We start from the raw sequence: 22,734 nt of genomic DNA, 5'->3' as shown, positions 1-22,734 counted from the left end.
GTAACATGTATACTTATAAGTGAAACCATATGGGAGATTTGAAACACACAGAGGGGAAAGCATGTTAAGGAGGAGTGAGAAATTTGAAGATGCCAGCCTTTAAGACTGGAATAATGTGGCCACAAGATAAAGCATTATGGCAGGCATTAGAAGGTTAAAACAGGCAAGGAATGCTTTCTTCCCTAGACACTGATAAGAGAGCAGCCCTGCTAGCACCTTGATTTCAGCTCAGTCATACTGGTTTTGGACTTCTGACCTTCAGAACTGTGAAAGAATACATTTCTATTTTTTCTAAGCCCCTACCTTTGTGGCAATTTCTTGCCACAGTCAGAAGAAACTGATACAGGTCCTGGTACCTTTTAACCAAAGTTTCGAATAGAATTTAATGGTATATAATGTCTGAGAATTTCTTTTGAATTTATTATTTTAACGGTTTATAATCCTAAAGATTTTTTGACAGGTAAACTTTTATATGTTACCAGGTGTCTTCATTTTCTTGGACCACTATAACAAATTACCATAAACTGTGTGTCTTAAACAACAAACTCTTATTTCTTACAATTCTAGAACCTGGGAAGTCCAAGACCAAGGTGGCAGCAGATTTTGTTCTTGATGATTGTCCTCTTCTTGGTTTGTCTTTTCCTTGTATCCTCACAGGGGAGAAGCAAGCTCTCTCATGTCTCTTCTTATCAGGGCACTAATCCCATCAGTAGGGCTCCACCTTTATAACTCAATTATCCCCCAAAGGCCTCACATCCAAACACCATTACAAGAGGATTAGTTAGGGATTTAAAATACAAAATTGGGGGAAAACATAAACATACAGTCCATCACACCAGGATAAAAATGATTAAGTTACTTTACTTCCAGAAAATAACAGTCATCCCATATAGATTATCAATCTAGTCTATTGTTATCCATATTTTCCACTCAATCTTTTTGTGATAAAAATGATGATAAGCGCTTCTAAGCATTCTGATTAGAATTTAGTTATAATGGCTAATATATATGTATTAATTTTCAATAAATTTATTAAAAATAAAATTTCTCAGATAGGTAAATTTGATATCTCAGACTTTTCATCCTTTAAAGAAAATCTAATCGTATAAAACCTAGACACAGTAATATCAACAGAAAAAAATATATTAGTTAATAACTAATCTATATTTCCTCATGCTCTTTTTATTTTTTCTGTCTATGACACTTGAAAAAAAACCATCAGGTAGCTGTGGTTGTGTGCACACATTATTAAAGGTTATTTTCCTTTTCCAAGCATGAGGAACTTCAGTAGGAATGAATGACAATAAAAGCCCATGGACTTTCCCAAAGATTCTTCAGAATCAGACACCAGGCATGTATTTTCTCACTTGGGTGGACATCTTTTTAGATTCACTCCCAATATATTACTCAAATAGAAACATTTCAAACAGAAATGTAAGATGTGTTTCCAATAATATATTCTACTAAATCCAAGATGCTGTTTATTTGAAATATATGATGGGATTAGAGTCAGAGATAACAGTATAAAATAATGTTTAGAAACATCAGAAACAATTATGGATATGTGAATATACACAAGTTAGTATAAATAACATATTTCCTAGCTCAGTCCCTGGAGGAGGTTTAGAAGCAATGGTGTTCCAGTAGCAAGGAAATCACCTAGGGCCTAGATGTTGGTTCCTAAGACCATTCTCCAACAAAAGCAACCAGCATCCTTGAAATATTGCTGAGTCTAGGGCATATAATATTAGCATGGACTATCTTAGAGTATCAGAAGTTAAGAAAGGAGTCTGAAAATGTAAGCTTGATAAACATAGTGATGTGGTATGTCTAAAAGATACAAAGCCAAGTGAAGAGAGCTCACAAAGGCCAAAGCTGGACCAAATTGTGCAACAAAATAGTGTGGAATTAAATTATAACACAAAATACACAATAAATATCCATGGGTTCACACTGATATACATAAATTACTGAATGAATGACTACACAAACAAGATGGGGAGGCAAATCTTTCCTACAGAAAAAATTTCAAATAAATTTTGTAGTTATTTCCCCCACAAAGAAGTAGACTTCTTACCCTTGAGCATGGGCTGCATTTAGTGACTTGCTTCTACAGGGCACAGTATAGAAAGGGAGAAGAAAAGTCACTTTACAGTACAGAATTGAGACAAACACTATCTCAGTCAGCTGATCAAGGTTAATATCAACAGTAAAAAGTTATGCTGGTTGACATGCGCCCTTGATATGAAGTGGTGAGAAGGACTTTACCTCTGTAGTCTTCCTCCAAAAACCAGTCTAATGAAAAAAATTAGATCATTCATCCCCCTTCATCTAATGTGAGAAAAACATCAGGACAATTCCAGTTGAAGGATATCATGTAAATGTCTGATCACTACTTTTCAAGATGCATGAGGTCATCAAAAACAAGGAAAATCTGAGAAACTATCACTGTCCAGAAGAGGGTGAGGAGACGTAAAGACTAAATTCAATACATCTGGAACAGAAAAAGAACATTAGGAGAAAAACTTATGAAATCAGAAAGAAGTATCTACATTAGTTTATTTGAGTTCATGTTTCACAATATATCAAAAGTTGTGACAAATAAACTATTGTATATAAAATACTAACAATTGGAGAAATTAGATGAGGGTATACAAGAACTCTGAACTGTCTTTGAAGCTTTTAAGTAAATGTAAAATATTCTAAAATATATGTTAGAAAAACATATTTGACATGACAACTCTGTGTACATTTGTCTTTCCAGCTCTGTTCGACTCTATTTGGGAATATAGTCCATTTGGAACTCAATAGCACTTTCGAGTTTTAAAGGATGCCAGCCTTCTCAAAGGTAAGTGACATTTAAATATCATCAAGATGTATGCTTTTAACCTCCTAATAAATACCTTAAAATTCAAATTCTTTTTAAAACTTCTTTACTATTTAAAATATTTGTTTCATTAGAAATCAGAATATTCAATTGTTTATATACTTACAGGTGGTTGACATAAAATAACAGAACCATGAAACCTAAGTAACCATTTCTTTTAGCAAGGATCCTGTACATTTAAGCTACTTTATTATATTTTTCTCACACTGTTTCAATTTACATGCAGATTTTTGAGAAGCCCTAGTGGCTATGTACTTCCAAAAGAACATAAATTGATTTTCTTTCTTTTATATTCTTTTTTATGACACTTTGCCCACTCCCTCATAATTAGTGGATATTACTTTTGTTAAATTGGGTATGTCTTATTTCAAAGGCAAACCTCAGATGAAGTTCTGACACAGGAACAAAGAGACAATGTCACAAATTTTCTTGTCCTTATTAATATTAATATGACAGAGTCTAGTTCAATTGTTTCTTCAGCAGGCAATCGTAGGCTGATTTTCCTTTGCTGATGAGAAATCTAAACCCTGAGATTTAGACATTTACAGTTAACCTTCTAGAAACAATAATTAAAACATCACCTTGACACTCCTTGCTTGGTAAATGTAGCATCTATTCTTAGGCTACAGTCAAAACAAGTTTCATTTTCTCAGTTCTCAATCAGTGATCAATTAAGATTAACCATGATATAATAGCTCAGAAAGAAAAGGTTAAAGGGATAAGGCAACTATGTAATTAAGCTAATGTGGCTTTATGGATCTTGCTGTGATATTTGTTCAAAGTTTCTCTGCATACTCATATTTAATAAATAGAAAAATTATACCTTTTCTTTTTGTTTTTAACTTTTTGATGAGATACATTCATTCAAAAATGTTATGCTTTCATCTACCTTTACAACATCAATTAATTTCAATTTGTCAGATCTTAAGACAAATCTTAAAATTTTTCAGTATTAAAACTTTGAAATAAAATGATTAACCATTTTATATTTCAAACACTACTGATTCCTATTCCTTGTTGTCATCCATTTATCCTTCAATTTGTTCTCATTAATATTCAGATCTACCTTATAGAAAATAGCTTACTTTTACTTTGTAAAATCTTTGTATTTTATAGAAAATTTGAATAATTTTTAAATCTCTGATTTTAAATAATTTTGGAGTGGGGATTTTATTCCAGAACTTATACTAAGATTGATAGGGTAAGAGAGGTTAACACTTCACATTTTATTCCTTTAACCAGCAACTTATCCTTCTTACAAAACCGTGATTTCATCAAGCTAAATATTATTTGTGATGCAAGAATGAGTAATAAAAAAGGAATACCATACCATTCTAATTATTAATGCAAGACTTTGCGTCTTTTACTTTAAAGCTTAATGAAGCATTAAAACATCCAAAGATCCAAATAAAAGAGAAACATACTCTTTTTAAATGTCCTTTGGTTCTCTCTGTGCTATAACTGAAGATTAAAAGAAATACATGAGTTTGATAACCATTTTACTTAAGAATAGTTTAGAGATAATAACTTGAGAATGAATAAATTTAAAGAAATTAGAATGTTCACTTGCTTTCAATCAGGAGAGAGTTCAAATTAATGCAGAAGACATTTGAAGAGAATGGCTTGAAATTGTTTCCCTTTTAGCATAAGGGTTTTCATAAATTTCACATATGAAAATAGACCTGAAAGTAATCTCAGTGGAATGATATAGTAGAATAGACTGAGGGACTTCCTGGTGGTTCAGTGGTTAGGGCTCGGCACTTTAACTGCCGTGGCCCAGGTTCAATCCCTGGTCAGAGAACTAAGATCCCACAAGCTGCATGGCGTGGCCAGAAAAGGAAAAAAAAAATAGACAGTGATATCCAAGAACATTGACGATATAGGTGTCAAGGCAAACAAATTTAGTATTAAAATATTTGTCTACTGTTAATTTATTTTTGAATACATTAATGCCCTGGGGCCTGTTTACAATCCCAGCACCTCCTTCTGTAAATTCTTTTCTGAACAAAGAAAGAGCAGTCTATTTCTCCTTTAACATTTGACAAAATTTACCATTTGTTCTACTCACTTCTTACTTATGTCCATGATTGCCTAATAAGTAATTAGATTATTTTTATCAATTATGTCAAAAGAAAAAAGAAAAGAAATAAATCATGTTTTTTTCATATGGTCAAACAGCACTCTTTGACTATTTATAGAATCCTTTTTTGTTTCAATATGAAAAATGCTATGATTGCAGAGAAGTTGGGATGGGATTCCATTCTGCATGTTTTGGTTGAAAGGGAAGGGAAAACAGGAAAAGGCCATTTGAGCTGATTTTAAAAAGAAGTGCATACAAATATGTAAATAAGAGGGTATAGATGTATAAAAGGCATGAAGATATGTAATATTATTTCATATATGGTGAATTTTATAACATTTCAATAGGACAAAGAGGTGAAGTACGGTTGCAAAAGGAAAATGTTGGGAATGAACTCGGAGATTGACACAGAGGCAAACAAATCAAGGATCTATCTTGAAAAATAAAGTCTTTAGGTCGTGGGATGAATAGCAGGTCCTGACACTAAGAGAATATCGCCTCAGCCGTGACGAGGTGAAACACAAACTGATGGACACAGAGGGAGCAACAGATCTGCTCAGCTAGGACTGGTTAGAGCATATCTGGTTGTAGCGCTCACAACATCCTGCTGAGTTGACAGTAGGGTTCAAAAATGAACTGCAGAGCCATCTGTTTAAGAAAGAAATATACTTTGTAAGGCATTATTAAAAATTTTTTTTTTGGTTAGTGTAGTTTTCCCCTGATGGGTTATTGTTTGGGTTGCAATTAGCACATCTGAAGAAAATAAATGCTGGAATATTTCTATTTTTGGGTAATTGTCAAAGGTTAGTCATTTGAAACATGCCTGTTAGGACTGCACAATGGACTTGTCATTGGGAATTATGATTCATCATCGACACAGAATAATAAGCACAGAAAAGAAAGGAAAATACAGAGCGAGTTGACTATTTCAACTTAGACTCTGCTAGGCTTTTTATTCAGAAGAAAGAATTGTTCCAGTTACTCATGATTGTGACATGCTTCCAGGATATTAAAACAGGTTTACTACCAGTGATATCAGTACAAGAAAAAAAAAAAAATCTAAAAAAAGATGCCCCAATCTTCCATGGATTCTCCTTCATGTAATTTTCTCTTTGTTTGCTCAATATTTAGTTTTAAATATCCACAAGATGCTCTTAAAATCTTGCTTGCTTGGAGACTCAGGTCACTTACCTGCTTCTTTATTCCATAGCACATATTTTTAGCTCATTTTAAAGGTTACCTTCCTTCTGAGAACCTAAAGGTGGTATTCCTTAAATAAAGAAGAAAGATATAAATAAATGGGAGGGTTTTTTTTTTTCTAGCTTTAAGGTAGTCCTGTTTATATGTCATGCTGCTTTGATGTTATGTGACAGGTCATAATTCAGTCCATTGTACTATCATTCAGTTTAGCTTAAAATTCTTCAGTACATAGGCAAGTAAAAATGCACATGGTCTTTGTTCTAATAAAAAAAAAATCCTGCAGGAGAGATGAAGAGGATGCTTTGTTATGGTCTATGGGACAACAATCCATAATTTACTTTGCAGATGTCTGTAATTTAAGCAGCAGGCAGAACAACCACACAGTTGTAGCTGCTCTGGGGAAAGGATACCAAGAGGCTCATAAATCATGGTGAGGATTAAAAGCAATGATCATTCATCTTCTTAACCTCGTAAAGGCAATATTGGAAAGCCAAGGATTAGAACACAGGGAGCACGCAATTTTGTGCAGGGATAAAATGTGTCAAGAGTTTTTAAGGCTTCTCTCAGTTAGCGTTGACCTGCCATTTGCAAGTCAGCAGAACATAATTTTAAAGCTGATTTTAAAAAGGCCCCTTCTACATCCTAATAAATTGAGTAAGTGATGAGATCTATTTCGAGGGTGTATTAAAAGTGGAGTCAACTTATGTGGAAAAGCTAATCATTTTCTCAGATTGAAACATGTTTCTTCTTTGACAGTACATGGAAGATAACCTTAAAATATCCAATCCCAAAAGATCTTCATGTTTAGTTAAACATGTTTAAATAGTGAAATGTCATGAGAAAATTGTACATTCAGAATAGTCAAATGAAGCAGATAAAGACAGCTGGGTCTCTTCTATAACATTTAGTAAACAAATGGCCTGTTACTAATTGTTTATATTTGAAAAATTATTCTAATCAAAGGTCTTTGGATGTAAATGAGTAAAATCATGCACAGTAAGAGGTTTCAATTTTTGTTGAAGATAGAAACTTTAATCAAATTTTAAAGCTCTTGAAAAGTACTAATTTGTTAATTTTCTCAGTATTCTTTTAAATCACGTTCATAATACAGCTGAACTTGGCAATTTTATAAAAACACCAGGACAGAGCAGAGAAGAGTAAAATCACTTTTCAAGGATAATTATTGAGCCTATTAAGGAGACACTAGTAGATTCCAGCTTCTGATTCCTTGGTTTAATATCAAATATCCCTTGGCAATGATTCTTTTAATGTAGCCGATACCTAATTATCTATTTGAGTTAAGGGGAGCTATAGTGTTATAAACCCAGAGTGGCTGATAATTAAAATATATATTTATATTTAGCATTGAAATGTATTTTGTGTTCATATTTGAACATGATTTTATCTGACATTTTGGAACGCCACAACTTGTCTTTGAAAAGCAGAGCAAAATAGCACATCTTTTAATTTGGGCTACCTCTGCAGTGGGTGAACCCTCTTCTATACTTCAAGCTTGGGGCAAATAACCTTTCTTTCCATTTGGCAGGTAATCCTATACTACTCTAATTTAGTCCAAATATCTTTTTTTATATGTATATAAATGTATTTATTTTTGGCTGTGTTGGGTCTTTGTTGCTGCATGGGGGCTTTCTCTAGTTGCAGCGGGTGGGGGCTACTACTCTTTGTTGCGGTGCACAGGCTTCTTATTGCGGTGGCTTCTCTTGTTGCAGAGCAGGGGCTCTAGGTGAGCAGGCTTCAGTAGTTGTGGCTCGTGGGCTCAGCAGTTGTGGCTCATGGGCTCTAGAGCACAGGCTCAGTAGTTGTGGCACACGGGCTTAGTTGCTCCCTGGCATGTGGGATCTTCCCGGACCAGGGCTCGAACCTGTGTCCGCTGCATTGGAAGGCAGATTCTCAACCACTGCGCCACCAGGGAAGCCCTCAGATATCTTTTTAGCTACCAATTTTCCTTCCTCTGGAATGGTGATTAAGTACCATGTGCTTTGATACAAGCTTGTGTAATGATTTTAGAGTAAAACAGCTTTGTTGTATTGTATATCATTGCGTTTGGTTGTTCCTTTATCTGTTTTCTAACAACATTGTACTGAATTTCCCAGGACCAATTCGAGGCAAAGAGGGCATTGAACTTTGAGACTCAGTGAGGCTTCGTTGCCACATAAACTAAAACCAGTATTAAGTAAATGGGAGAAATTTACTGTATATTTTTGCACTAAAAATGGGCTAAATCACTTTTGACTTCATAATAACGCCTGCTATTTTATCACAAACTTATGGGTCCCAGAGTCTGCTAAAAACAATAAGCTACTATTTAAAAAGAGCAAATATTTGTACCTATGTCTACATACCAAAATTATTTTTAAATTATTATTAAATAGGGAGAATAGAGAGAAATGATGTATTTTAAATGTATTTTAATATCATTTTAAAATTCTTTTTTATATTTCAGATACTTCTGTAGAGTGGGTGACATGCAGACAAAAATTAATTCACTCATGCTCTTTATTTTTTTCCTTAATGATTTTCTCCCTAGTTTAAATAAAGCATCCAATGCTTGGTAGGGAGGGGAGGTAAATTATACTATAGATTCATGGATTAATTTACTCAAAAATATTATTCAAAGCAATCTGTACATTACTTTGTGCCAAGGACTCTCTCTGAGTAGTGTATAAATTTGTGAAAGATATCATTAAAAATTACTAACCCTGTTGGTGCTTACATTTTTGTGAAAAGAATAAAAGTAAAGAAATTATATAACATGTAAATCATATTTAAATTATAGGTAAATCAATTTATAGAAAATGAGAAATGCTATGCCAAAAATAAGCTGAGAAGAGTGATAGGAAGTTTCTGTGTTGGAGAGCAAAGGGGAAATAGTATTTTGCAGAATTTAAAAACATGGTTAAGTGAAGGTCTTCCCAATAAAATTACATTTGGAAAGACGTGAGAAAAATGTGGGAGCAACCACGCAAATATCTGAAGAACAGCATTCTGAAGTCAACTACACATTTCAGGGTGAAAAGGTGGGAGCTATTTGATGTACATGATCAAAACCCAGCAAGATCAGTGCGACAGAAGCTGAGAGAGAGAGTGGGGAAGGAGTGCAGGAAATGAGCTCTGATACACAGTGGACCTCATGGGCAGGGTAAGGACTTTGCTTTTTCCTCTGAGTGAGACCAGAAGGCATGGGATGGACCTGGATAGAGCAGTACCATGATGCCTCTTATCTTTGAAGGGGACTTTTCTGGCTGCAGTGTTGATGATGCTCTACAGGGGCACAGCCCTGGAATTAGGGAATCCTTCTTAAGGCAATGATAATAACACAGGTGTGCCATGATTATAGCTGGGAACTGGGAGATAGCAGACCAAAGAGTGAGAAGTAGGAAGATTGAGACTAGATGATTTGGTGGCGTATTATATGTGTGGTGTGAAAAGATGGGAGAGGTCCAGGGTCACTCCATGATGTGTGGCCTGCGAAGTTGGAGGATGGTTTTGCCATTAACTGAGTATGCAAAGTCTGAGCTGCCTTTAAACATCTTAAAGAAATGTTGACTAGGCAGTTGGATATATTTATATGAAATTCAGGAATGAGTTCCTCTGGTGTATAAATCCTATGACATTCGACATGTATGCATTGTTAAACAAAAATATAAAATCCCCTATATATCAGGTGCTTTTCTAAGCTTTTTGTATGTAATGGCTCATTTAATTTAATCCTCATAACAAATTTATGAGACAGGTACTAATAATACTATCCTCATTTTACAGAGGAGGAAAGTGAGACTAAGAGGGTCAAGTAATGTTTTCCAAGATTGCATAGTTGGTAAGTGGCACAACTCGGATTTTAACACAGGCAGTCCAGCGCTAGATACCACGCTCTTAGCCATTACTATATCCTCACAATAAAATGGGTTTAAACAACTTGATACAGGATTAGGTCTCTAATGTAGCAAGTTTAGAGAAGAGTAAAGATCCAAGAACTAGGTTCAGGGGTGCTATAGTGAAAAGAAGTCAGGGAGGTGAAGAAGAACTGAAAAAAAAAAAAAAGGGGTCAGTGCAGGAGTGGAAGAAGAGAGGTGTCCTGACATCACATGAAGGAAGTGTTTCAACTGGGTCAAGTGTTGCTGATGAATCTGAAAAAAAAAAAAAAAAAAAAATCAGGACTGAGAACAGACCATTGGAATTCACAGCGTAAATTTTGTTGTTTACATGGATGAGAGCAATGTTGATGGATTGGTGAGCAAAATTTTTATGAGACAACAATGGAAACAAAATAAAGACAGAGTTAATTTTCAACATCAAGGCAGTAGCTTGAAAGGAGTGGTTAAGAAAAAAATTTTTCTAAATACCTTTAGCTCCCATTTAGTATTAAGGGATAGGTGTGGTGAATGAAATCATGAAATTGCTCTTATATTTCTGTGATGATGAAAGCTGGATGTCGGAAGATGGCAGCACAAATGGTGCTTTCCACAGCAGCTAAGTCACGAGGCTTAATGCCCCATGGTCAATTGAGAAAAATATGACATAAGGGCAGTCTTGCTGGCTGGTTTTATGGGGAAGCATGTTAAGATGGTGATGAGAGAAAGGATCCGTTCATCTCAGGGCATGCAAGGTGATTCATTGAAGGATGGAGCTCAACACAGGCAGGGCAAAGGAATCTTTTCTCAGTGCTTTTGGGTACTCGAGAAAACACCTGTACAAGACGGCCACTCCAACGCCTGCAGCCTCAGGAGAATGAAGAGGCTGGAGGAGCATGGTTGACAGAGAAAGGGCCTGGCTGAGCTGAGAAGAACAGGTAACATGTTTATTTAGCTGAAAGTATCAACAATATGTAACAAGTAAGCTCAAGGGAGCAACTCGACTCAACATACCTGAGCAGATGCCAGTCACCCCACAAGGCAGCATCACCTCTGTTCTAGAAAGCCCTTTTCCTCCCAACTCTACAAGGTCACATGAGCCCCTTCTATCTTAAATACAAGCCCAGGGAGGGATGTGAAAGACTGAACAATATCCCAAATATGGTGATATACATCTTCACAAACTACTTAAATTTTTAGACGTAACAGAATTTTAAACTGGAGATGGTGTTGCTCACGAGAAAAGTCATATCAGGTCTGAAAACAAAGGCGTGACATTTTGATTGTGTATCTGTATCTTATTGCAATACAATCTATGACTGCAATTCATACCACTATGAAAAGAACGCTTGGGACAAGTGCCTTCTTATCATCTGGGGCGCTGGCTGAAACTAATCTTAAATAATATGCAATATTTGAATGTTTGTTTAATAAATGCCCATGGTGAAAATATAAGTAGATGAATTTTAAAACATCTATTTTTAACAGTATAGGTAGGTAGATGAAGGTATAAAGTTTCTTCAAACTTATTTACTATATATCTTATTAATGGAACTGCCCTATGAGATGCCTCAAAGTAGATTTATATCTGATCTTTGGATATCACAAAGATATAGTTCTTGAAAAATCAGAGTGCAATAATAACATAGGAAAGATTACAATTTGTATGTATAATAAATCTGAAGGAATTACCTGGTTGGTTTATAATCAAAACAGAATCACTCCTTCTAACTCTATAAAAATCTCAGTATTTATCTATGATATTTAGAATGGCAAAACATCTGAAATGCTTCACTAATTTCCACTGTTGTCATGCTCTGGCTCCTATAGAGACTGAGTACCCTGAGGAAGTTAAGTTGGCATCCAAACACTAAGCGGTTCTAGAAGCCTGGCAGTGATGTACGTTGTTCCACATCCAGTGGTCAGAAACCCTACATCATCATTTCTTGATAATATTCCTTGCATCTTTATGTGCAGACTCTTTGGCAACGCTGAGTTTCATCGACGCTTATTACAATTGTGAGTTTCTTTATGACTTTTTATCATATTCCAGTTCCACTCTTGGGATTTCTGCATCTTCTCCTGATCCTACAGCCTTACTTGTTACAGCTTCGATGCTGTAGCCCTCCCTCCTCACTTCCTTGTACAAGCATCCTTAGCAGCAACAGCTTTCTCACTGATCTTACTTCTTACAGCCAGTCATGCAGCTAAAATGTGGGGGGAGATGCAGATTATTTAGGTGCAATATAAGTTTGTCTTTAACCCATTTGGGATTCTTATGCTATTTTAAAGCACATAGAGACATACTTGTGGTTCATGGTTAAAACAAACTGTCATACACATTTCAAATTACCAAGGAAAGATTCTATGTGGCGCAGGTCAAAATAAATCTACATTAGGTTTCAGCACTTTTCCCAGAGCATGCAATTCAGAGTCAAAAAAACACATTTTTATTTCATCAAACTTATATGATGAATGAAGCATTTGCATTTCACTCTGAGTAACAAAGTAGTTTCTACTCCATTGGGCATTTTAGTTTGCCTGGGTAGTTTAGGTTCCGGTAGTTTGATGTCTTAGATTTGGCACAAAATTGTAGAAAGTACCAGCATAGGCTTCCTGCTGGATTCTCTATATTTGAATCCAGCATAGCTATTTATTAGTAGTATAAACTTGGAAAAGTTATTTTACCTCTCCATGCCTCATTTCTTTTTTCTATAATATAGAATATTATAGATCTAAGAAGAGTATTGCATTTCATAGGGTTGTTATAAAGATTATGTGAGTTAATATCTGTGTATACTATTTGTAAATACTTAGAACAGTGTCTACCCTGTAAAAAATCAATTGAAGTCTGTGAAGTAAGTCAGAAAGAGAAAAACAAATACTGTATGCTAACACATATATATGGAATCAAAAAAAAAAAAAGATTCTGATGGACCTAAGGGCAGGGCATGAATAAAGACACACAGACACACATAGAGAATGGACTTGAGGACACGGGGAGGGGGAAGGGTAAGCTGGGACGAAATAAGAGAGTAGCATTGACATATATACACTACCAAATGTAAAATAGATAGCTAGAGGGAAGCAGCCGCATAGCACAGGGAGATCAGCTCAGTGCTTTGTGACCACCTAGAGGGGTGGGATAGGGAGGGTGGGAGGGAGACGCAAGAGGGAGGGGATATGGGGATATATGTATACATACAGCTGATTCACTTTGTTATAGAGCAGAAACTAACACAACACTGTAAAGCAATTATACTCCAATAAAGATGTTTAAAAAAATCAATTGAAGTGATTTTTAATAAATAGGTTATACTCTTCTTTGTTTTCCTCTGGAATTTGGAGAGAATGGAATACTCTCTTCTATATTTCTCTGATGCCAGAAATCATAGGTCTCCTTTCATTTCAAGCTAGCTAACCCTCATTGCAAACATTTAAGAAGTTCATGCTCAGTTTATATATTTTTTCATAAATTCCATTATATTCTCAGTGATTGTTTTTTCTAAACTTTGTTTTTCTCATGTTTCCAAATTTATTTCTTATGTTGTTCTAATTACTTCACCATTCATTTAATAAAATGTCTTAAAATAAACATCTATTTCTGACATATAGATGCACACATATATCTATATATTTACATGAGTATATATCTATATCTATATCTATATCTATGTGTGTATCTATGTGCGTGTCTATGTGTATGTATGTATCTCTCAACTTGTCAGACTCATTGTATCATAGCAAGACATCACTGTCATATTTAGTCTGCTATTTAAACAGTGGGCAGACACAGGGTCCTTGGAAATAATAAATTATTTGTACATAACACATAGAGCCCTGTAGCCCTGTTAATTTAATTAATATCTGCAAAAATATAATCTCCTCTTCTAGCTTTTAATAATTATTTTCCCACATATGAATAGCATATTAACATGGTCAGTGTTCAAAGATTCTTAATGAACATTGTAAGGAAATTTTTCCACAAAGAACAGTAGGCTCCTAAAGTTTCTGCTTCTTATGACAAGACAGATGGAGAAATTCATTTTTTAAGCATGATATTTATTCCATCTTTCTATGTTGTTTGAAATCCATTCTTCCTCTTGCCCCTAAGGTATGCCTGTCTTCTAAGCACGCCTTTGAAACTAGACAGAAAGCATATGTCCTGTGTATCTCTTGGATCTGACAGAAGAGGTGAAATATAGGATAACTGCTCTGTTCATTGTGCCAAAGGGAGTTTCCTTTTTGCAACCTGTATTCCTTCCGTAGTGCAAGATGCTGTGCTGCGGCCTTCTGATAGTTTAATTATCATCCCATTTCATTTCACAACAAGCTGCGTCCTCTTAAAGCTAGGGAACATTGAAACTTGGCATAAATGTCTCTGGGGTATGCTTATGACTTAAATCAAAACTCCAACCATATCACAGAGCACTCCTTGTGTTTCCAGAGCATCAATAGGCAATTCTAGTGATAAATTTATCCTGACCTTATATATCTTACAAGGCTCCTCACGGTCTTTATTGGTTTTGTAGCTTTATTTAGAGCCAATCTCCATCCTGTACTCTGTGCTAAACCATATGCACTACAAAACCTTCCATTTCTCAGCTACAGCCCTACTCAATTATGGGGATTTCACCTGCTCAGACTCTGCCCAGAACTCCCCTCCTCACCTGCCCATCCACACACCCAGGCCCCCTCACCCTGGACCATCTCACTGCTCACCATACGGACATCAGTCACTCTGTTCTTCACACCTTTCTCATCCCCGGAATCTGTCAGATTCCTTTTGTTTGACCATCTCATCGTGTTGGTTTATTGGCTGTATAAATGTGGGTATCTGATATTAAATTGCAGATTTCAAGGTCCCTTAGCCTCATCTCCGGTCCTGTCTCCACTCTGCCCAGTGGCCCATTCTCAGTCCAGTGTATTCCTATCACACTGGCCTTTCAGTTACTCAGCCTTTCCTCCCACTTCAGCGGATCTATATACTTTTCTATCTTTAAAGGAACAAATTTATGCCCTTCCATCCTTGATTACATGGCAGAATTTTACTCAACTTCTAGATCACCTCAAAGGACATTTATTCAGGGAAAAATAGATTTTAAAAAAGGATTCATCCAGTGATTTACATAAAATGAGCCCAAATTATAAGCAGCACTTACATTGCATTAAATGTTCAGCTTATAATTTGAGTTGAGAGGTATGATCATCATCAGTGATTCTGGGACCCAGAAGATTTAGGTATGATTCAAAAGTATATGAAATGTGGCATCGTACTTTAAGTGAGTTCAAAAAGTTCAATCATATAAAATTAGCCATTGCATCACTGCAAGGCAGTGAAATGATGAAGATAGAAGTAATTTCCAGTCACGGTACACCTAAAACTGTGTTGTTGAGGGGTACATAATCGTGGTGATTCACTCCAATAAACTAGTATAAATCGAGGGTTCAGTTAAACATAACAGAAGTCACTATGTTAAGCAGAAAGTTAATTTTTATGCAGAAGTACATTTAAAAATATGTTAGAGTAGGAGGTGCAAGGACTCTCTGGACTTCCTGGAATGAGACTTAGAGCATCATCAAAGGAATGGTCTGCCCAAGGCTTCTCTCCATTGGGTACAATAAAGAGACTGGAGGAAAAGGGCTGGCTCCAGGACCGAACCATCTTAGTCACGATTCGTGGATCAAGAATCCAGCACAGGGCTTCCCTGGTGGTGCAGTGGTTGAGAATCTGCCTGCCAATGCAGGGGACACGGGTTCGAGCCCTGGTCTGGGAAGATCCCACATGCCGTGGAGCAGCTGGGCCCGTGAGCCACAACTACTGAGCCTGCGCGTCTGGAGCCTGTGCTCCGCAACAAGAGAGGCCGCGATAGTGAGAGGCCCGAGCACCGCGATGAAGAGTGGCCCCCGCTTGCCGCAACTGGAGAAAGCCCTCGCACAGAAACGAAGACACAACACAGCCAAAAATGAATGAATGAATGAATGAATGAATGTAACTCTAAAATTTCTGCTCTTAGAACTTAATCAGATTAAAAAAAATAAAAGAATCCAGCACAGCATGGTTAGCTGCAGGAACACATGACCTTCAGTACAACCAAGTGTCCGGAAGCTGTGATGGAAGAGCTGGCTGAGACCCATGCCTACTGCCAGATCTAGACCCGTAACTGGGTGATCCTAAAATCACTGGCCTTTCTCTTTCGGCGTCACTTTGTTCCCAGATGAATTCAAATATCTTAGAGAACATCTCATTGGCAGTAAATAAACCACTTAAAGTTCTAGCTTCAGAAGAATCTGGAAAGTGGAGTTTTACTTTCTGGGACCTGCCAGACTTAAAGCAACACTAGGAGGAATCTGGATACCAGCTGCTCAGTAAAGTAATACGGCATCTTTACACACTGCTATTTAGCATGAAAAAATATTTTTCAAATATTAAATTGAACCATTCATAACTGCTGTTTTTGTAGAGAAAAAAAAATGAGTGAATAATGGCATTCTTATTATTCAAATTATATGCATATGAATGGCACTGATTATGAAAATTAAAAGAAATACTTGTTATTGACAGTGTTAATAGGCTGGATTAGGATAATAGACCATTGGATAGGGTTGCTATTTATAAGTTTTAAATTTATACTCTGAACAAATATAAACTATTCCCCATCAAAAAGAATATTCACACAATGATCAAATGTTAATTGTGTTTTGATTTCCTTCTTTTCACCTTGTTGGTGGAGGGATCTCTGCCTTGGAGTTATGGTGATGGCTGAAAGCAGAACACCTGACACTGGACGGGTGAGATTGACAGTAGGTTATTAGTCCCATATACTGGCAGCCTGGGACAGGAGGACACTGCGTTGCCCAGGGCCACATGGGGGCTGCAATTGGGAAGAATGAACGGCTAAGGGCTGTGGTAGGCAGGCTTCAGAATAACAAGGGGATGAGATGGTCTCTGGTTCCTGCAGGAGGACGTGCTTGGCTCATGTGAACAATCTTGCGGGCTGTCAGGACACTGACATTTGCCCCTCAGGGAAAATCAGATACTGTGCCTGGTCCCCATGACTAGGAGGGTTGTTTGAGCAGGGATCTTATCCCTAGGAACACAGTAGGGAGGAACACTTGCCATTAGGACATTGGAGGCCCTCCAGGTTTTCCCCCCATGCCAATGCACACATAATATCAGGACTTGATTTTAGGCCTCTTACCACATATGGTGATATGTTTGCACATTACCTAATAGGAACATAAGGGAATGGTATAATTTTTAATAGGAAGTAAATTTATCATTATCAGCGAAGTCATTTTCAAATTTTTCTTATGGGGAATCTTTTACATTGCTCCAAGTTTTAAATTTAAATTAACTAGCATTAACTGAAATGAAAACTTCAGCTCCCCAGTTGCACTGGCCACATTTCGAGTGCTCAATACTTCATGCACGTGTTTAGTGACTGCTGTATAAACTACATTTTAGATGAAGATATGGACACTTAAAAAGTTAAGTTCTTAACCTAGAGAAAGCAGAGATTACAACTTGATTCCGATCTTGCTGAAAGTATCAGATATTTATGTTTCTTCTTTTAAATCATAGGGTTAGCTGAACTTGAGATGTGGAAATAAATACCTCCTTACAAGAGAAGGTATTGGAAGAAACACATACATATTTGGAGGTCCAAATTAAACTTGTAAAAATAACTTAAATGAATAGAGAAACCGAATCTTCTCTACCTAACTTGAAAATTTTATTCTACTTTCAATGGTAATGGCAACTTTGAAATAATGTGTGCTCCTTAAACCTTAAACTGATTCTCAGTGCCAAGTATAGTGTCTAGCATATATTCATGTATGCATGAATGAACTTTATTATGTGCATTCATCCAATGGTTCATTCATTTATTCCACAATTTTCCCCCGATGTATTCCAAGCACCGATTTGATTGCTCTGGGATAATGTTGAACAAGCTTGATATTTTTCTGCTTTTATGGAGTTTACAGTGTGATTGAGAGGGACAGAAAATCAACAAATGAATTATTAATTTATAAGAAATGATTAGAGTTTAATAAAGTACAATCAAGTCAAACTAGCAAGTTGATGTATTAGGAAGACACTAGGAATTCACTTCTGATTGGTGGTCAGAGAAACTATGTCTGAAGTGAAATAATTTAAGCCCAGATATGAATGGCCAAGAGGAATTGTGATGTGATCACATGTAGGGAGAGTTTACTAGGCAGAAGCAAGAGCTAGTGTAAAGGTCCTAGGAGGAACAAGCTTGACATATGTGAGGGACAGAAGAGAAAGCCAGGGTGGCTGGATTGAGTAAACAATGTGAGTGAGTGAGAGGATGAAGTCCAAGAGGTTGTCAGGAACCAAATATTGCAGGTCTTATTGGCCATGGTGAGGAGTTTGGATCTTCAGTGTGTGCTCCCTGGTCATAAGAGTGCGTGAAGCAAAAGAATGGCATGATGGCAAAACACAAAATTATTGGTAACTTCTGAGGAGAGCAGTGCAGGGGTATGGGAGTGATGACATGACATCGTGGAAGAGCTAATCATTGAGACAGATCTTGAAGAATGAGCAGTGTTTTTGACAAGTAATTTTGAAACAGAACTTCATCATCTATTTGCACTATCTAAAATATTCAAAGCCATATAAAACAGTCTTTGCGCCCGGTTATCTTTCTCTGTTCTCATATTCATGATTTTACCCCAGCAGTGGAATCTAAGTTGGGAAATGGTTAATGAGTGTCTGTGGTGAATCCTGGATATTATATAACTCTGTTTTAATGTAAGCAAATAAAGAATGTGATAGGAATTATATAATGGTTTCAACATTAGAAAAATCCAGAATTTTTATGATTAATATAAAAATTAACGGGGCATTAAAATGATTAAACTGAATAAGCACAAAATCCTCAAACATCAGAAGTACATTTTCTCAGCTTGATGCCTTAAGTGGCCATTGCTTCATCTGTATTATGGGAATCTTAAATTTTAGAAAAGGGTAAAATTTCCTAAGTAAGATATTAATATAGCAAGAGGCACCATTAGAGGCAATATTTTGCTTTAGTTAGATAGATTAAAAAGCATTTATTTTCAGGTGTCCAGAAATCATCAGTGAGAATGTTAACAGTAGAAATTTAAAGGACATTCATTAAAGATTTATTTCTCCAAAAAAAAAAAAAAACAAAAAAACCACAAAACCTGCATAATGGTAGAGGAATGAAAAAGTGAAAGTTTTAGGAAATGGAAAATTGTCTATAATAGGTGATCTGCATGCCTTTCGAGTGTGATGTTTGTCTACAAAGAAGTCTGGGAAGGTAAATTCGGTGTCCTATTGTTGTCTTCACTGGATGTGTCTGTAATAGAGTACTTGCCTGGCTCCTTCTCTTTTGCACACCCCACACACTGAACTCTGAATGTAAGAGGGAAATATCTGCCATGGACCTGCTATCTCTGCTTCTGCAAGACAGTTTCTTGGTCACAGCTCCCAATAATCAGGAATGCCATCTGTTATTGGCTGAATTTTGTCCTCCTCCAAAATTCATATTCTGAAGTCCTAACTCTTATTACTTTAGAGTATGACAGGAGATAAGATCCTTAAATAGGTAATTAAATTAATGAGGTCATTAGACTGGGCCCTAATTCAATATGACTTGTGTCCTTATGAGAAGAGGACCTTTGGACACAGACAGGAAAAGAGAGAAGATGATATGAAGACACAGGGATAAGACAGCCATCCACAAGCCAAAGAGAGAGACCTGGAACAGATCCTTCTCTCATGGTCCTCAGAAGGAACCAACCATGCTAACAATCTGGGACTTCTAGCCTTCAGAACAATGAAACAATTACTTTCTGTTGTCTAAGCCCCCAGTCTGTGGTACTTTGTTATAGCAGCCCTAGCAAAGTAGTACACTATCTGTAAGTCATGACAGTGGTTTGTCTATTTCAATGTAATTCATGTAGTTTTATATGCAAGGGAAGGGAAGGAGGATTGAAGAGAGCCGTGCTTCCACCTCCCCAGTCCACAATGCCAATCCTTGAAGAGTTTTCTGCTTCTACACAAAACCTGTAAAGTTGTATAATCAGAGGTATTATGTCCTTTCTATGTTTTTGCTATAGAAATCTCTTTACTTCTAGAGGAAATAATGTTAATAGTAGCTAGCCATGTGAGATTTATTAAAATGTTTATATTAAATAGAAAAAAGCTGGCAAGCTAGGCTCATCTCCACATTTTTAAAAGATTGCTGATTAAGGAGATTCCAGAGTTGAGAAATCTGAAGAGGACTTCTTTTCTCTTCTTTTCCTCTATGGATTTTCTGTCTTCGAGGAATGAGCAGTAGATATTTATTAGCACTTCTTTCTTGGTTCTCCTATTCTCTGACCTATATCCTAGTATGAGATGTCTTGTTAGGCAGGAATTTCTTGGTTTGATTAACATATTACTATTCGGTACAATAAGGAGAAAGCAGTGCTCCATGGAATCTAGACAAAATGGGTAAATATTACATTTATATAGTATACATCTTCCCATCATTGAACCCAAGTTTGACTTGAAATTAGTAAAGTTTTCCTTGTGAGTGAAGAGCATAGCATCACACCACCATAAGAATATCAGTTCTGGGCTTCCCTGGTGGCGCAGTGGTTGAGAATCCGCCTGCCAGTGCAGGGGACACGGGTTCGAGCCCTGGTCCGGGAAGATCCCACCTGCTGTGGAGCAACTAAGCCCATGCGCCACAACTACTGAGCCCGCACTCTAGAGCCTGCGAACCATAACTACTGAGCCTGCACTCTAGAGCCCATGAGCCACAACTACTGAGCCCGCATGCCACAGCTACTGAGCCTGCACTCTAGAGCCCGCATGCTACAGCTACTGAAGCCTGCGTGCCTAGAGCCTGTGCTCCACAAGAGAAGCCACCGCAATGAGAAGCCCGTGCACCGCAACAAAGAGTAGCCCTCGCTTGCCACAACTAGAGAAGAGCCCTCGTACAGCAACGAAGACCCAACGCAGCCAAAAATAAATAAATAAAATAAACAAATTAAAAAAAAAAGAATATCAGTTCTTCATAAGTGAAAATATTTCTTTCTAGGTATAGTTTAAAAGAAAAGTAAAACCAATGTATTTATCATTATTGTTTCAGCCATTAACATTTTGATAATTATGTTAAATGATAATATAATTTAAAATCATACCTTTCGTATCTCAGTAGGCAAACTCAAATGTATCAAAGGACAGTATGAAACAAGGATTTGACATACATTTCAGTGAAAGTGCTTCACTGCACATAAGGTGTCATGAACTAGTCTAAAAATGAAGTCTTTAAATTTGTAACTGCTACATTGAAACTTGCACAACTAATGAGTGTGATAAAATAATGTCTAATTAAAATGTAAACTCCTTAAAATTATTTTTGTGGTCATATCTTCAATATCTAAATTGTAACCAAAATTTTGTCAGAAGCAGAAAGATATTTTAATTTTAATGTCATTATATGGACCAAAAAACCCCTTGATAACCCTGTTATCAAATGGCCTTTCTTTTTAAGATTTAATAGAAGATACTACTGTTTTAATAGTACCTGGGGTTTGTTTTAATCAGGTATGATAAGATATGCAGACACGGAAATGGCTGCCATGAAGGAAGTTTTTACTCATAGTTCTCTAGAAACAGGAGGCATAGACATCATGCAGGGTCACATGGGGAAGCACCAGGATTGGTCAGAAGGTAGAGGGAGTGAGGGAGAATTGTAGGAGAAGAGAACATATATGGAAACATTTGTGGTTTCTGTGGGAAGGAATGGGTGAGGCACAGCCAGCAGATTTAGGATTGGCTAGTTTGAGTAATTTCGGTGGACTTTGAGGCATAAGGGCTGTCCTTAGTTGTCTGGTGCCTGACCCTATATAGGTAACAGCCCAGAATGTGGAATCCCTATAAAGAAGGTGGTAAGGGGTATGGGCTCTGGATTGGTTGGCTTGCATATGAAAGATGTACTTCTAGTGAGTTATTTGCTATTTTTAGGAATTAGGTTACTCTGCAGGGTCAGCAAGAGCCCTAGATATCAAAGCATCAGAATATAGAAAATAAAAGGCACAATTCACAAACTGCACTCACTTGATTTCCTTTACAAAAATTATGATTTTTAAATCTATATTTTTATATAGTTACTATACTGGAAAAGTAAAAACATTAAAATAATGATAAGGTAAATTGGCTCAAATGGGATGGTCCTTTTATTTTTTGCTATATTAGCCATTAAAGTCCTTCTATTTATGATTTAAATGATTAAGTCACTTTTGCTGCATAACTTAAAAGTAATGAAGGAAAAGCAGACAAAGAATACTGTCAGATTTTGTTTGAAGACTTACTTAGCTGTCATTTTCAGTACTTTTCTATATCAGGTATGCCAAATCATGTTAAATCTAAACACTACATTGGTATGTTTCTTTGTTACAAAGTACTTTCCTCTGATTTACGTCATTCCCAATTCTAGAACATATTACATGATTTTGCTTTTGCCATTAATACTTTACTGTGATGGATATTGTATCAAAATAAGTTATTGAAACCAATTGACATTTATATTACCAGACATTCCTGCTATATGAAATAAATATGATGGATTTATATAAACAGTCAGGCATATAATTTTGTTAAAAACTAAACTTTAGTATCCAGGATTTCGTGCTAAAATTACATGCTGTTC

General features: G+C 36.4%; 1 long non-coding RNA gene across 1 annotated transcript in view; it reads left to right on the top strand.

Annotated features, from left to right (window-relative positions):
* The window catches only part of LOC309623725, a 327,034-nt gene extending 318,594 nt beyond the window's left edge, over positions 1-8,440 (top strand). Inside the window, exon 2 of the long non-coding RNA XR_014241502.1 lies at positions 2,765-8,440. This is a non-coding gene — a long non-coding RNA (uncharacterized lncRNA). The remainder of the gene's footprint in view (positions 1-2,764) is intronic.
* Positions 8,441-22,734: the final 14,294 nt, after the last annotated feature.

The sequence above is a fragment of the Balaenoptera borealis genome (genome assembly GCF_965194805.1).
Source record: "Balaenoptera borealis genome assembly, chromosome: 2".
NCBI classification, from domain to species: domain Eukaryota; kingdom Metazoa; phylum Chordata; class Mammalia; order Artiodactyla; family Balaenopteridae; genus Balaenoptera; species Balaenoptera borealis.
Note: the sequence above shows the minus strand (reverse complement) of the source record. Positions and strands in the feature narration are given on the sequence as shown.